This window comes from Triticum aestivum, chromosome 3D (genome assembly GCF_018294505.1).
Source record: "Triticum aestivum cultivar Chinese Spring chromosome 3D, IWGSC CS RefSeq v2.1, whole genome shotgun sequence".
In the NCBI taxonomy this organism is placed as follows: domain Eukaryota; kingdom Viridiplantae; phylum Streptophyta; class Magnoliopsida; order Poales; family Poaceae; genus Triticum; species Triticum aestivum.
Window position 1 is genome coordinate 480,661,884 of NC_057802.1, and position 12,960 is coordinate 480,674,843.

At 44.6% G+C, this 12,960-nt stretch overlaps 1 pseudogene; it reads right to left on the minus strand.

The window, feature by feature from the left end:
• Nucleotides 1-1,143: 1,143 nt before the first annotated feature.
• LOC123075006 (bZIP transcription factor ABI5 homolog) lies at nt 1,144-8,317 on the minus strand (annotated as a pseudogene).
• Nucleotides 8,318-12,960: the final 4,643 nt, after the last annotated feature.

Sequence of the window (12,960 nt, forward strand, 5' to 3'; positions counted from 1 at the left end):
TTCATCCCGAAATAACATTCGCGAAAGTCATGCAAAAAAGCTGAATGTTATTTCGTGATAAAATTTACAAGCACTGAGAACATTTGTCAAAGTTTACACCCAAAAAATTCAGAGTTTATTGAACTATTTTAATTTTGTTTAATTTACCGTTCATCCTGAGCTCAATTAAACTCGGAAGTAGAAGGGGACTTTCGGAGTACACATCAACATATTGCTAATTTTCATTTTTTTCCATTTGTTTGAAGTTTCTCACAAACCCATCATCACCTATAAACAGTAACAACAGCACAAGTTCACTTGCTTGACCAGATAAACGCTGATATTTGGGTCTTTATGGATTTTAGGTACCACTAGTAAATTAATATATCATCCCGCTTTGCAAAGAAAACGTTACTGCTATCATCACCACCATTGTTGTTGTAGTTGCATCAAACACACAAGACAACCAGATTCAAGTCCTCTTCCTCCTGCCAGCAAGGCTATAGAAGTTGAATGGCGGGTCACCGTTCACCAGATGCAGCTACCGCAGCAGGGCATCACCCTTATTGGCATTGATGTTCTCCTTTGACTGTTCCATCTTCTTCACCAGTTGTAAAAATAGCACGGCCATAGGGTGTTACCATCAACACACACATTAACTATTTTCAGACTTGGCAATTAGGTTCTTGCCAGCAATTGGCAAATACTGGTAAGTGTAGGAGAGGATTTTTTTCTGAGAAAAAGAGGATCACCCTTTGCCTCCGATGCACAACCGTAAGAGTATGATGGTTGATGATCGACGTCATGGTTGGCCAACCAGGAGGCACAACTAAAGGCTAGCCGGCCGGACCATCAAGCGGTGAGCCGCGACGGAGGGGAAAGGGAATCGGCTACCCAAGCGTTGCGTAGGGTGACCACCATCAAGTCTCATGGGATCCCGTGTGACCACTTATTTCAATAGCTCAAATTTCACTTGTTTTAAAAACTATTTGAATGGCTCAAATTTCACCGATGCGGCAAAGTGCGCCTACGTGACTAAACTCAACTCATGTGTCATCTCCAATTCTTCAGAAAAGAACAAAGGAGAAGACCCCATCAGAAATGGACCACACGCATTGCATCGCATCATATTAAAGCGCTAGTACACATCAACATATTGCTCACTTTCTTTTGTTCCATTTGTCTGAAGTTTCTGAGAAACTCATATACCTATAAACAGTAACAACAACACAAGTCCACTTGCTTGACCAGGTAAACAGTAACATTTGGGTCCTTATGGGTTTAGGTACTACTAGTAAATTACGATACCACCCCGCTCTGAAAAGGAAAGGTAACCATAATTCATTCTCATCCTCCTGCCAGCACGACTATGTAAGGTGAATGACGGGTCACCTATCACCAGATGCAGCTGCCGCAGCGCCGCGACAGGGCGCCACCCTTCTTCGCGTTCACATTCTCCTTGGACCGCTCCATCATCTTCTCCACTAGCTGTAAGTAAAAAAAGATCACGACCCCAAGGTGTTTTCATCAGCACACACATTGACTGTTTGAAGACCTGGCATTTAGATTGTTACAAGCAATTGGCAAGTGATGGCGAGTGTAGGAGGATTGCCACATGATGGTGGGAAAATGTACATACCATTTGTTTCTTGGTCAGCAAAATCGTCTTCTGCAACAAAAAGGTGAAACAGTTTAGTAACGGTAAGAACTGAAAAGAACAAGAAAACTAAATTTTCTCATGGTTTTCACTGGTAAGCAACTTCGTACCTCCTCAGCTTTGAGGCAAGCGTTCTCCTCCTTGAGGTGGTTCAGTTCGGTTTCAAGCTCCACGGTATAAGCCTGTCCGGTTAAGAAAGACAGAGAGTGTAACTGTCACCAACCTTGTTACCAGTTACCACCATTGCAGAAATGGCATTGCATAAAGCCAACAATTTTGGCAGCCAAGTAAGTACCTACTTCCTGGCGCACGATTGTGCGGCTGACTCATGGTTCTTGATCATGCGGCGGTGGTGGTGCTCATTACTACTCTCACAGGACTGATCCTCCGGAGCGCCGCGCTTCCGGGCGCCGCCGTTCTCCATCATCGCTCCGTCGCCCATGCAGTTCATCATGTCAACCTGTGTCATGGAGCTCCTCCCGTCCGATGACCCTGGGCTCATGATACCCACCGCACCTTGAGGAGGTGGTGGCGGCGGCACCACGACCATCCCTGCGTACCCGTTGGGGATGAACCCCATGTCGTCGCCCATCACCAGGAACGTGTCGTTGGCCGGTGCCATCGGGTACATCATTGGGCCAGGCTGCTGCCCCTGCTGCACAGGGTTCATCTGTCCATGGACCATGCCGACCGGCACATGCGCCTGGCCGTCGGTGCCAGATCCCCGGACCACGCCGGCCTTGACAAGGAACTGCTCCAGCGTCATCTCTCCAAACGTCCCCTGCTGGTCGTTCGCCGCAACCGCACCACCGTTGCCCGGTGGTGGCTGGACGGGAATCTGCGGCGAGGGCCGGGAATGCACTGGGTGGGGCTCCCTGTTGATCTTAGCCCACACCTCCTCCACCGTCTTCCGGCACAGCGGGGGAGGCAAGGAGAACGACTCGTGCCAGGCTAGCTTGCTTCCTCCTGCATCTTCGCTACCTCCGCCTCCACCAGCACCCACAACAGGAGCCACCTCCATGCCCACCAAGACACCGCCGGTCGCCGCTTGGAACTCCTTGGCATTCCATATGTTGCTCGTGAACTCGTCCATGTTCATGGACCCAAAGTTGCGACCTGCCTCACACACCGAGTATTGCAGCCCGTCCAACGTGAGCGCGAAGATGGAAGACTGCCGTGCCGGCGCAACCGTCCGTTCATCACCTCCGAGAATGCGCAGGTGCAAGGTGACTTCTTCCTCAGAGAACTTCATGTCCTTGCTCATCTCCGACGCCATCCTATCTCTCCTCACCACAGTGGTCACGCTCTGCGTACTCTTGCTTGTGGGTTGTGGTGTGTGGTTCAGTCTTGCGCCGCGTCCCCTATTTATAGCCTGCAGCATGCAAGAGATAAGCATCAATTAAAGCATTAGATAGCTATTAAATTCACGTGATTGGTGAAAAAGGTGGGCTATAGATCTCTACTCCTAATGTCTCAGCTTAGTCTCCGTTCCGGGTTTATTTTCGTCCCACCTCATCTGGGTTTTTTCGTCCTCCCTCCCACCTCCCAATTTCGTTGGTTTTTTTTCGTCGGTTTTTACTCGCCCCCTCCCACCTCCCAATTTCGTCCGGTTTTTCTTCGTCCCACCTCCCACCACTCCCTCGTACTGGTTCTTTTTCTCTCCACTCTTTCCTTGCAAACCAATAATTTCCTAACATACAAAAGATCACGAATCTATCTTTCCTTACCCGAATCAATCGCTCCCTACATCAGTGCATTTCTTTATTAAGAAAACTAACACGTAAATCTTAACGCATTGTAAACAAATCCCGTTATGGACCTAATTAATTTATTATGGAATCTGTACATGGTCGCATTGGTTTTTTTTCTCTCCACTCTTTTCTTGCAAACCAGTAATTTCCTAACATACAAAAAATCACGAATCTATCTTTCCTTACCCGAATCAATCGATCCCTACATCAGTGCATTTCTTTATTAAGAAAACTAACACGTAAATCTTAACGCATTGTAAACAAATCCCATTATGGACCTAATTAATTTATTATGGAATCTGTACGTGGTCGCATCTCTCCCCTCGTGAAAAAATCGCATCCATCTCCCGTTAAAAAGGAAAAGAGAACATGAACGATCAATCCCACACCCTGCATCTCAGTAGCAAAAAATTGCCCCCGCCTCTGCTACTGCGCCTCGCCGTGTGCCCGTCTCGACCCATGCCTCGCCTGCATGGCTGGACGCCGCCATCTCCACCACCACGTACAAGAAAACGGTGGGCAGAACCATCCATTCAAATCGCACACCCCCACCCTCCTCCGCAATCCCTAGCCTCGCATCACCCTATCGCTTTCTCGCCTCTCTTTCCCCTCGATGTAGATGGTGCCGAGCGGCGGCCTCGAGCACTGGCAGCGCCGCCCTCTCTATCTTCGCCGCGTCGAGAGATGGGCCGAGGCTATCGTCGGTTCGCCGCCCACGATTGGGCCGCCTCCGGTTGTCGCGCACCACCGGCTCCACCTAACGTGCCCGACCCTCTCCGCTTTTGACCTTCCGGCGACCACATCCCTCCGCGCCTCCATCCATCATCCACAAGGCCACTCCCTGCACCCACCCTCCTAGATTCTCCATACCGGGGGACAATCACTGAAGATCCAAGTTGGCCCGATATCAACTTTCTTACGTGCTTTCTTTATCAGTTGGTGATGGGAATGGGTTCCAATTTCTCTATCTGACTATGGTTTCGCAGGCAAGAAGCGCTTCTACATGCATCCTCCTGTCGGTCCCTAAAGTACCAAGATAAATGGTTGATACTGTGTTTGTCTAGGATGATATATGTTGGCTCTGTTCCGGTTCATCCGAGCAGTTTGCTGACTAATTTACTGATAATTTAATCATATTAATTAAATGAGTCGGGTGTATCATCGTGCATTTATCTTGCCAGTAATGTTCTGTGATGCTTTGATGCACTTTGGGAATTGTTTATCTTGTCTTCAGTGCAGAACATTTGTTTATTAATGCATTAGAAGAATCCTTGTTACTACCTTGAACCTGTTTTATTACTGAAGTAAGTACCCGACCTCTAAATTGCTACATTACCTTGTAGATTGTATACACTCATTCTCTTATGATTTTGTGGTTGTATATACAGTGTTTTGAAAACTTTATTTGCTAACATTATGAAACGCCTGCTTTTGGCAAGATATTAACTTGCATTTCATGAGATTGATAGTGGATGCATCCGAAAATCAATTGACAACCCGATGCATGTTATTTTTACGATTGAGAGATATTAACTTCAAATTTATGAGATTGATAGTTGGAGTTATGTTCTGAGGAGTTCTGAACATGTGATTTTTGGGAATGCTTAACCAGTTCATCTTTGGCCGTCAGTTTTATTTGTATTTGAGACTGGAACATAATTTCTGAGTTACTTCATCAGTGTGCTTCAATTTTTTCTTTGTGCATGCCTAGGAGCTGGTATGCACGTGCATGGTGACAAGTTTAACATGGCTTTTGTCTTTGTTCCCGCTGGTCTAGATACATATGTTTTCTTGTCCGTAGAGAACTAGATATTGATCGTGTGTACAAGGATGCAATAAGCTCTGCAATGCTACGGTATTTAACAGTAATATATCGGCTAAATAGGCTATGCTGATTGGCACTAAAGTTGACCTAGCACCGCTTGATTATGTTACATATAATCGCCAAGATCTCGTCAGCGGCGTCATCTCTTTCATGTGCTTTACTGCATCACATAAGTCGTGTCTCGACAGCAAAATTGTAGGAGTAACCGGTCCTGGTTGCACAACCTTTTAAATAAGAATAGGGCCAGGCAGATTAAGGAGTTCGCTGACGTGAAGAGTTGGATTGTGTGATACCACCATTCAATGGCGCCATTCTTTTGTTTTTAGGAGGAAACGACAGGAGAGGCTTCTACTGCATTTAATTAACAAAAGATATTAATGTTACATATTTACAAGAGGGGTGCCACTTGTTTGTTGTTTTGCCTCAGTTGCACTTAACGCGTTCCTACCTTCTGTCATGCGATGCCAAAGGCGTTCCAGGAGGCGTTGCGCATGATGGAACGTTGGTGAGTCACAGGTGCACCAGATCATCATGGCCTCCAACAGTACCACATGGTACGTTGAGGTTCACGCATCATTCACAAGTTGAAGATGAAGTTGTGTGAGTCATAAATTGGAGTGGCTCGTGATTCTGTATGTTAGCCCTTCCTTGTAGGTGCTTCTCAAGCTGGAGGACAACATATTAGTCAAGACATTAGGGATCCTCATTGATGTTTTATCTCTCGCCTGCACTTATTTTGTTTGCTCCAATTCTATATATTCTCATGAGTAGATGAGGTGTAAGCATGTGCAATGTAGTTCCTTTTTCTATATATGGTGATTGATTGCTTCTTTGGTAACCCAACTAACGGATGGTAATCAATCTTCTAATACCAAAATCAAACGTACAAAGCAACAATCAATTCACGTATCACAATCAGATTCTTCTTTAGTACCCAGCTTAACTCACGGATGATAATCAATCTCCAAACAAAGGAAACAATCACCGTCGTTTACCTCTCGCCAATGTTACATAAAAATAACGCTGAGAATTTAGATGTATTGTTTGTCATGGAGCTGTGGCTGGCCGATTTACATGAGTGAGGAATATAATACACATAATCCATATTGTTATGCACTAGCGCGTGTGCGTGTGAAATAGATGGATTATGGTCCCGTACCCAATAAGATGGATATGTGTGTGTGTTAGAGAGAGAGAGGGAGAGGGGGAGAGAGAGTGAGGAAGAGGGAGGGAGAGAGTGTGTGTGAGAATTTGATGGTAAAAAAGGTCGCCAATGTCACTTGATATGTATGAGAATATTAAATGTAATATTAACATAATTGATATTGAACTTTTAAAGTTAATGTGGCCCCGTTGCAACGCACGGGCGTTCTTCTAGTAGATAGATAAAGTAGTAGATAGTTCGTCTCGTACTGGATAGATAGGGTACTGCCAAACGTGGCCGCGAGTTAAGCCTGGTATATGAGACGAACTCGGGGGGTATGCTGGTTCCATTCAATAGCTAGCCGACGAGGGCCGCCGCTGAGACGCCTCAGTACCGACGATTGAGCATTAATCACGTTAGCGTGGGAGACAAGGATATGAGTAAACCGCGTGTGGCCGTTTGCTACTGCCTACTGCTGCCAAGATCGCCGTTTCTAATTTGGGGGTTGGATTAGTACAAGGAGTCTTACGCCACGGTGCTCTTCAATTCATAGAGGTGACAAACGTGGTGTCATCAAAAATGGAAAAAAATAGATAGGTGACAAAAGGTAAAGTCAGTCCACATGCAAAAAAAGTGAGACATGCATTTTTTTGGAGAAAGTGAGAAATGCATGTGAGAATGTATGTCTACCTTTTATTTTGGGCCTGGAGCCCTGGACCATCTAGAGGGAATCTAGGCCCATAATTTTTCGTGCACTAGTGGGCCTCTAAGGCCCACAGCTACACCAATATAGTTAAAAAAAATTGCGGCATATTACTGATCTCATACCTTTTTTTGCGAAACATCTCATACTGACTCTTGTGTGTTCTACAAAAAATGTCATACTGACTCTTGCGTGTTCTACAAGAATTTCATATTGTCCCGTCAAGGAGTGTAAAATCAATAAAAAAATTGGAGGATTAGAAAATCATAGGGGTTAGTAAGGGGGGTCCAGATAGAATTAATGGCTAGATGATACCAAGATGCATTTTAGCCCGCCCTAGCACTTCCACCAACCACCGCACAAACATGCATCATCTCGTGTCTCATGTTCCACTAACTCTACTATTTCACAAACACACCTTTACAAGACTAGAACCTGAAGACTGGGCCACTTTGCTTCCCAAATCGACAACAATTTCATCATGCGGGGTCAGATCCTGCATCCTCCCACCCCACCCCTCCCCGACCAAACCCTAGCCCCCAAAATCCTTGTCGTGCCGAGCACATGGATGAAATCAATGAATCATAATAACAAAATTTAAAGTGCGCCTGACCACCAAGGGTGGGGGTCCAAATAGAAATCATGGCTAGAGGATACCAAGATGCATGTCCGCTCGCCCAAGCACTTCCCCGAACCACCGCACAAACATGCATCATCTTGTGTCTCATGTTCCCCTAACTCTACTAATTCGCATACACACCTTTACGAAACTAGAACATGAAGACTGAGCCACTCTGCTTCCCAATCGACAACAATTTCATCATGCGGGGTCAGATCCCGCATCCTCCCACCCCACCCCACCCTCCCTGACCAAACCCTAGCCCTCAAGATCCTTGTCGAGGCGAGCATACAGATGAAATTGATGAATCATAATAACAAAAATTAAAGTGCGCCTCACCACCTGACAGAAAATGAACTTGTATTCTCCCTTAAAACCACTTATATCCTAGATCGGCTTTGCAAATTTGGCAAAATCCTGTCATAAAAACAACGCACATCAAACATGTCAAAGATTAGGACGACGAGGAAAAGAGTGGGTGGATCCATGATTCGTACCTCGTATGAGTGCGAGAAGACGGACGGATTTCGGCGAAGGCAATGCGGCGGCGAGCCAAACCAGCTAAAAACTCGAGGCGCGAGGAGATCTGGTGTGGGAAAGAGGAGAGAGAGTGCGTGTGGTGTAAATGCAGCCCACGGCAAGCCTGGTTTTAATGGGGAAAAGGGTTGTGGTTCCCTAAAATAGTGAAACTGCCGACCCTAGTCCACCCACACCCCTAGATCTCCTCCCTTCATTTTGTAACATATGGCTAATCCATGTGTCTCACCAAAAAGGATACAACACGGACGCTCTATGTCAAATCATGCTATATTGCCCACATGTGTGGTCAATGCAACATCATTGCATTAGGCTAGGAGATTTGTGAGGTAAAGTTCATCCAATATAATTTCCAAAGTGCCGCATCCTAGATTTTTCCCAAATCTGGTATGTTAAAATTTTCACAGGGAATTAAATTTTTTCTAAGAAAACCTATGCTTGTTAGCCTCTAGCTAAATATTATCTAGGAATTTTCTTAATGATTGACGTGTTTGCTCTATTTGAATTCACCTAGAGAGTCAAGTACCCTATGGCCAGATTGAAACCTTTGTTTGAAATTTGGGAGAAACGGAATCAACCCTACAAGGTTGAGGGAATAAACCGGAATCCCAATATAGGTTGAAAATTAAACTATTTATTTGGGCATAAGGCTATCCTAAATAAGACCCAGATGATATTCAAGCCCTAAAAAAATTCTCTAAATGATTGAAGTGGATTGGTTGGAATCAATTCAAAAATCAAATTGGGATTTTTATGAAAAGGGGCTTTGCATTTATTTAGCAAGAAAGTGAATCCCATATGTCCAAATAATAGGCTTGACCTTCTGCCAAATTTTCCATTGGATTTCAAACATATTTGGGTTTAAACCAATTTGAAATTGAAGATGGAAAATAAAGTGTAGAAAACGTATGCTCAAAAGAGCCAAATAAAATGTTGGCATAAATATTCATATTTGAAATTAGGGAAAGTTTTCTTTGGAATGAAAAATCAAATCAAATACAAATGAAAAGGCAAAGATAAAAAAACAAAAAATGGAAAGAAAAAAAAGAAGGCCCGGCCGAGCAAGCTAGTCAGGCCGGCCCAATTAAGCCAGCCACAGCCCAACCCCGCGTGCACCCTCTCTCTCTCTCTCCCCTGAGCTGCGGACCAGCAGGTCCCACTAGTCAGGGTCACCCTCAACCTCCAACCGCCCACGCGTGCACGCCGACCACAATCTCCACATCGCGCGCCTACCATCCATGCCAGCTCCTCCCTCCATGTCCATTAAATAGCCCCAGACACTCTCTCCACTTCCCCTCTGCATCCCCCTCACCAAGCCACCATGCTCCTCGCCGGTGAACCCACGAGCTCCGCCACTGACCTAGAAACTCCGACGTCGATTCCGGCAAGTACAGTCACCCCGAGACCAACCACCGCCACCACTCGACTCCCCGCACAACGGCGCACCCCCTGGACATCTTTTGCGGCGACATGAGCTTCCTATATCCCGACTTCAACGAAGCCCAAGCCTCGTCGCCGCTGTGACCTCAACTCCGGCGACACCGTGAGTGTCTTTCCCCGCGACCTTGTCCATCGTGTTCCCCTTGATCATGCGCGTCGTATGATTCGTTTGGCTCATCCAGAGGCACTCAATCTCGAGCACCGCTCCATCACCCGAAGCCCTGTCGGCGCAACCGAACTTCGGTGAGCTCGCCCCGCTAGTCTCCATCACCCTCGAGGCCAGCCAATGCCACCTTCGATCTCCCTAAGCAACACCGAGCCCGTTCATGCCCTCCGCTGCCCCCGGAAACCCCCTGGAACTCCATCTCCGACAACTCTCGAGCGTAGCGCCGCCGTGCACGTGTTTTCTAGAGGCTCTCCGGTGAGATTGCGGTGAACCACCGAAACCCTAACCACTAGATCTAATTTGGACCGTAAGATTTAGATCGCATGCACCACAGCAATCCACTTAAACCGAATCAGTATCAGCCAATAGGAAACTGCCATGCCACCCGGCTTATCCAAAACATTATTCACTCGAATTTCTGTTAAATTGAATTAAACGGTAGATTTTCAAAAAAAACCTAGAACTTCAAACACTCACAACTTCTTATCTGTAGATCCAAATTGAAAAACTCTTTTTGCAAAATCATCCGCAATAAATACACTTTCACGTAGACCATTAATATTTAACCATTGAATAGTTTAAATTCAAATTTGAACAACATGACTTCCAATTTGAATAGGGTGTAACTTGCAATTTATAAATCTAAATGAATTGATTATTTTTGCAGAATGAACCTAATGAAATATAGTTTGAACTTAGCCACTGTAGTTTAATTTTAAAATAATTTAATATTGACATTAAATATATTTTAGCAGAAGCTGTATTTCAAACAATATTTGAACCTAAAGAGCTTATTAGGATAATTAAGTTGTAACTAAGCTCAAAAACTTAAAATGAATTTTAGCAAATGTTTTGGGGTTATTATTGACTTTAGTGAATTTAATTAATTTGAACTAAATTCAAACTGGATTGTTTATAACTTTTAAGCCTGAGGGTTAAATTGAATAGACTTTTGCAATATGATTTAGTGAACCAAATTGAACCTAGTAAATGTTTTGGAGTGATAATTGACTTTAGGGAATTAAGCTTATGGACTTCTATTTCTGTGCCCTCGATTCCTTAGTTGTGCTTAGTTTTACCCATGGCCTCTAACTTTCCTCGCCCCCTCCCCCCCCCCACAACTCACCCCATGTTCGCAAAAACTGAAACATAGCCTTGTTCTCAGGTCAAAGCAGTTGACCGTTACCTACTCAGTTACTAATGCATGGGGCCGGACATCTTAGGATAGGTGGGCCATGTATGACAGGTGGGCCGTGGCCATGACCGCTTATGACGAGTAGGGCATGTGTTAGCCGCCACATTTCTTTGCCTAAATTAGCCCGAGCCCGAGCAAGCCGCCGCATCCCCACCCCGCCCCACGCTGCCACCACCACCGTCATGCTCCCTAGCAGCCCCGTCGCCCAGTCCGACCATCCGCTTGAGTTCCGATGGCGCAACAAAGTGGTTCAACCAGGTAGCCCTTCTTCCTACATGCTGGAACCATTCGTGACGCACTACAAAAGAAGACACATCCGTGACATTATGGCCCGAACGATTTTTTTCTGTCATGGTTGATATGTCTCCAACGTATCTATAATTTTTTTATTGTTCCATGCTATTAAAGTATCAATCTTGGATGTTTTATATACATTTACAAGCAACTTTATATCAATTTTTGGGACTAACCTATTAACCTAGTGCCCAGTGCTGGTTGGTGTTTTTTGCTTGTTTTTGGTTTCGCAGAATATCAGTACCAAACGAAGTCCAAATGCCATGAAACTTTTTGGAGATTTTTTCTGGACATGAAGAACACTAGAAGCCTCGGGAGAGGACCAGATGGGCGCGCCCTGATGGGTGGTGGTGCGCCTGAGGCTCCATTTGACCTAATTTCGCCTCTATAAATACCCATAAATCAGAAAACCCTCGGGAGTCCATGAAATACTTCTTCTACCTCCACAAGTTCCAGAACCACGAGATCCAATCTAGAGACCTTTTCTGGCACTCTACCGGAGGGGGAATCGATATGGAGGGGTTCTTCATCAACCTTGTTGCCCCTCCGATGATGCGTGAGTAGTTTACCACAGACCTATGGATCCGTAGTTAGTAGCTAGATGGCTTCTTCTCTCTTGATGTTCTTCAATACAATGTTCTCCTTGATGTTCTTGGAGTTCTATCCGATGTAATTCTTTTTTGCGGTGTGTTTGTTGAGATCCGATGAATTGTGAGTTCATGGTCAGATCTATGCATGGATATTAATTAGTTTAGTTTTCTTTGAACTCTTTTATGCATGATTAACATAGCCTCATATTTCTTCTCCGATTTATCGATTTGGTTTGGCCAACTAGATTGATTTATCTTGCCATGGGAAGAGGTTCTTTGTGATGGGTTCAATCTTGCGGTGCTCAATCCCAGTGACAGAAAGGGACATGACATGTATGTATCGTTGCCATTAATGGTAAACATATGGGGTTTATTCATAGATGAGTTTATCTTGTGTACGTCATGTCATCTTGCCTAATGCATTACTCCCTTTTTTCATGAACTTAATACACTAGATGCATGCTGGATAGCGGTCGATGTGTGGAGTTAATAGTAGTAGATGCAAAATCATTTTGGTCTACTAATCTTGGACGTGATGCCTATGTATGATCATTGCCTTGGATATTGTCAAAATTATTTGGTTTTCTATGAATTGCTCAACAGTAATTTGTTTACCCACCGTATGCTATTTTCTCGAGAGAAGCCTCTAGTGAAAACTATAGTCCCCGGGTCTATCTTTTATCATATAAAATCCTAAAAATACCTTGCTGCAATTTTCTTTTATTTTTTTTTATTTTTTTTAGTTTGGTTAGATCTATTTATCAAATCCTATACAATTTAATCTTGCTCTTAACCATTGAGGGATTGATAACCCCTTTACGCGTTGGGTTGCAAGTATTTTTTTTGCTTCTGTGCAGGTGCTATTTACATAGTGTTGCTTGGTTCTCCTACTGGATTGATAACCTTGGTTTCATAACTGAGGGAAATACTTACCTCTGTTGTACTGCATAATCCTCTCCTTTTCGAGGAAATCCCAACGTAGATCACAAGTAGCAGGAAGAATTTCTGGCGCCGTTGCTGGGGAGACATCATCAACATCTATCAAGTACCTACGCATAAA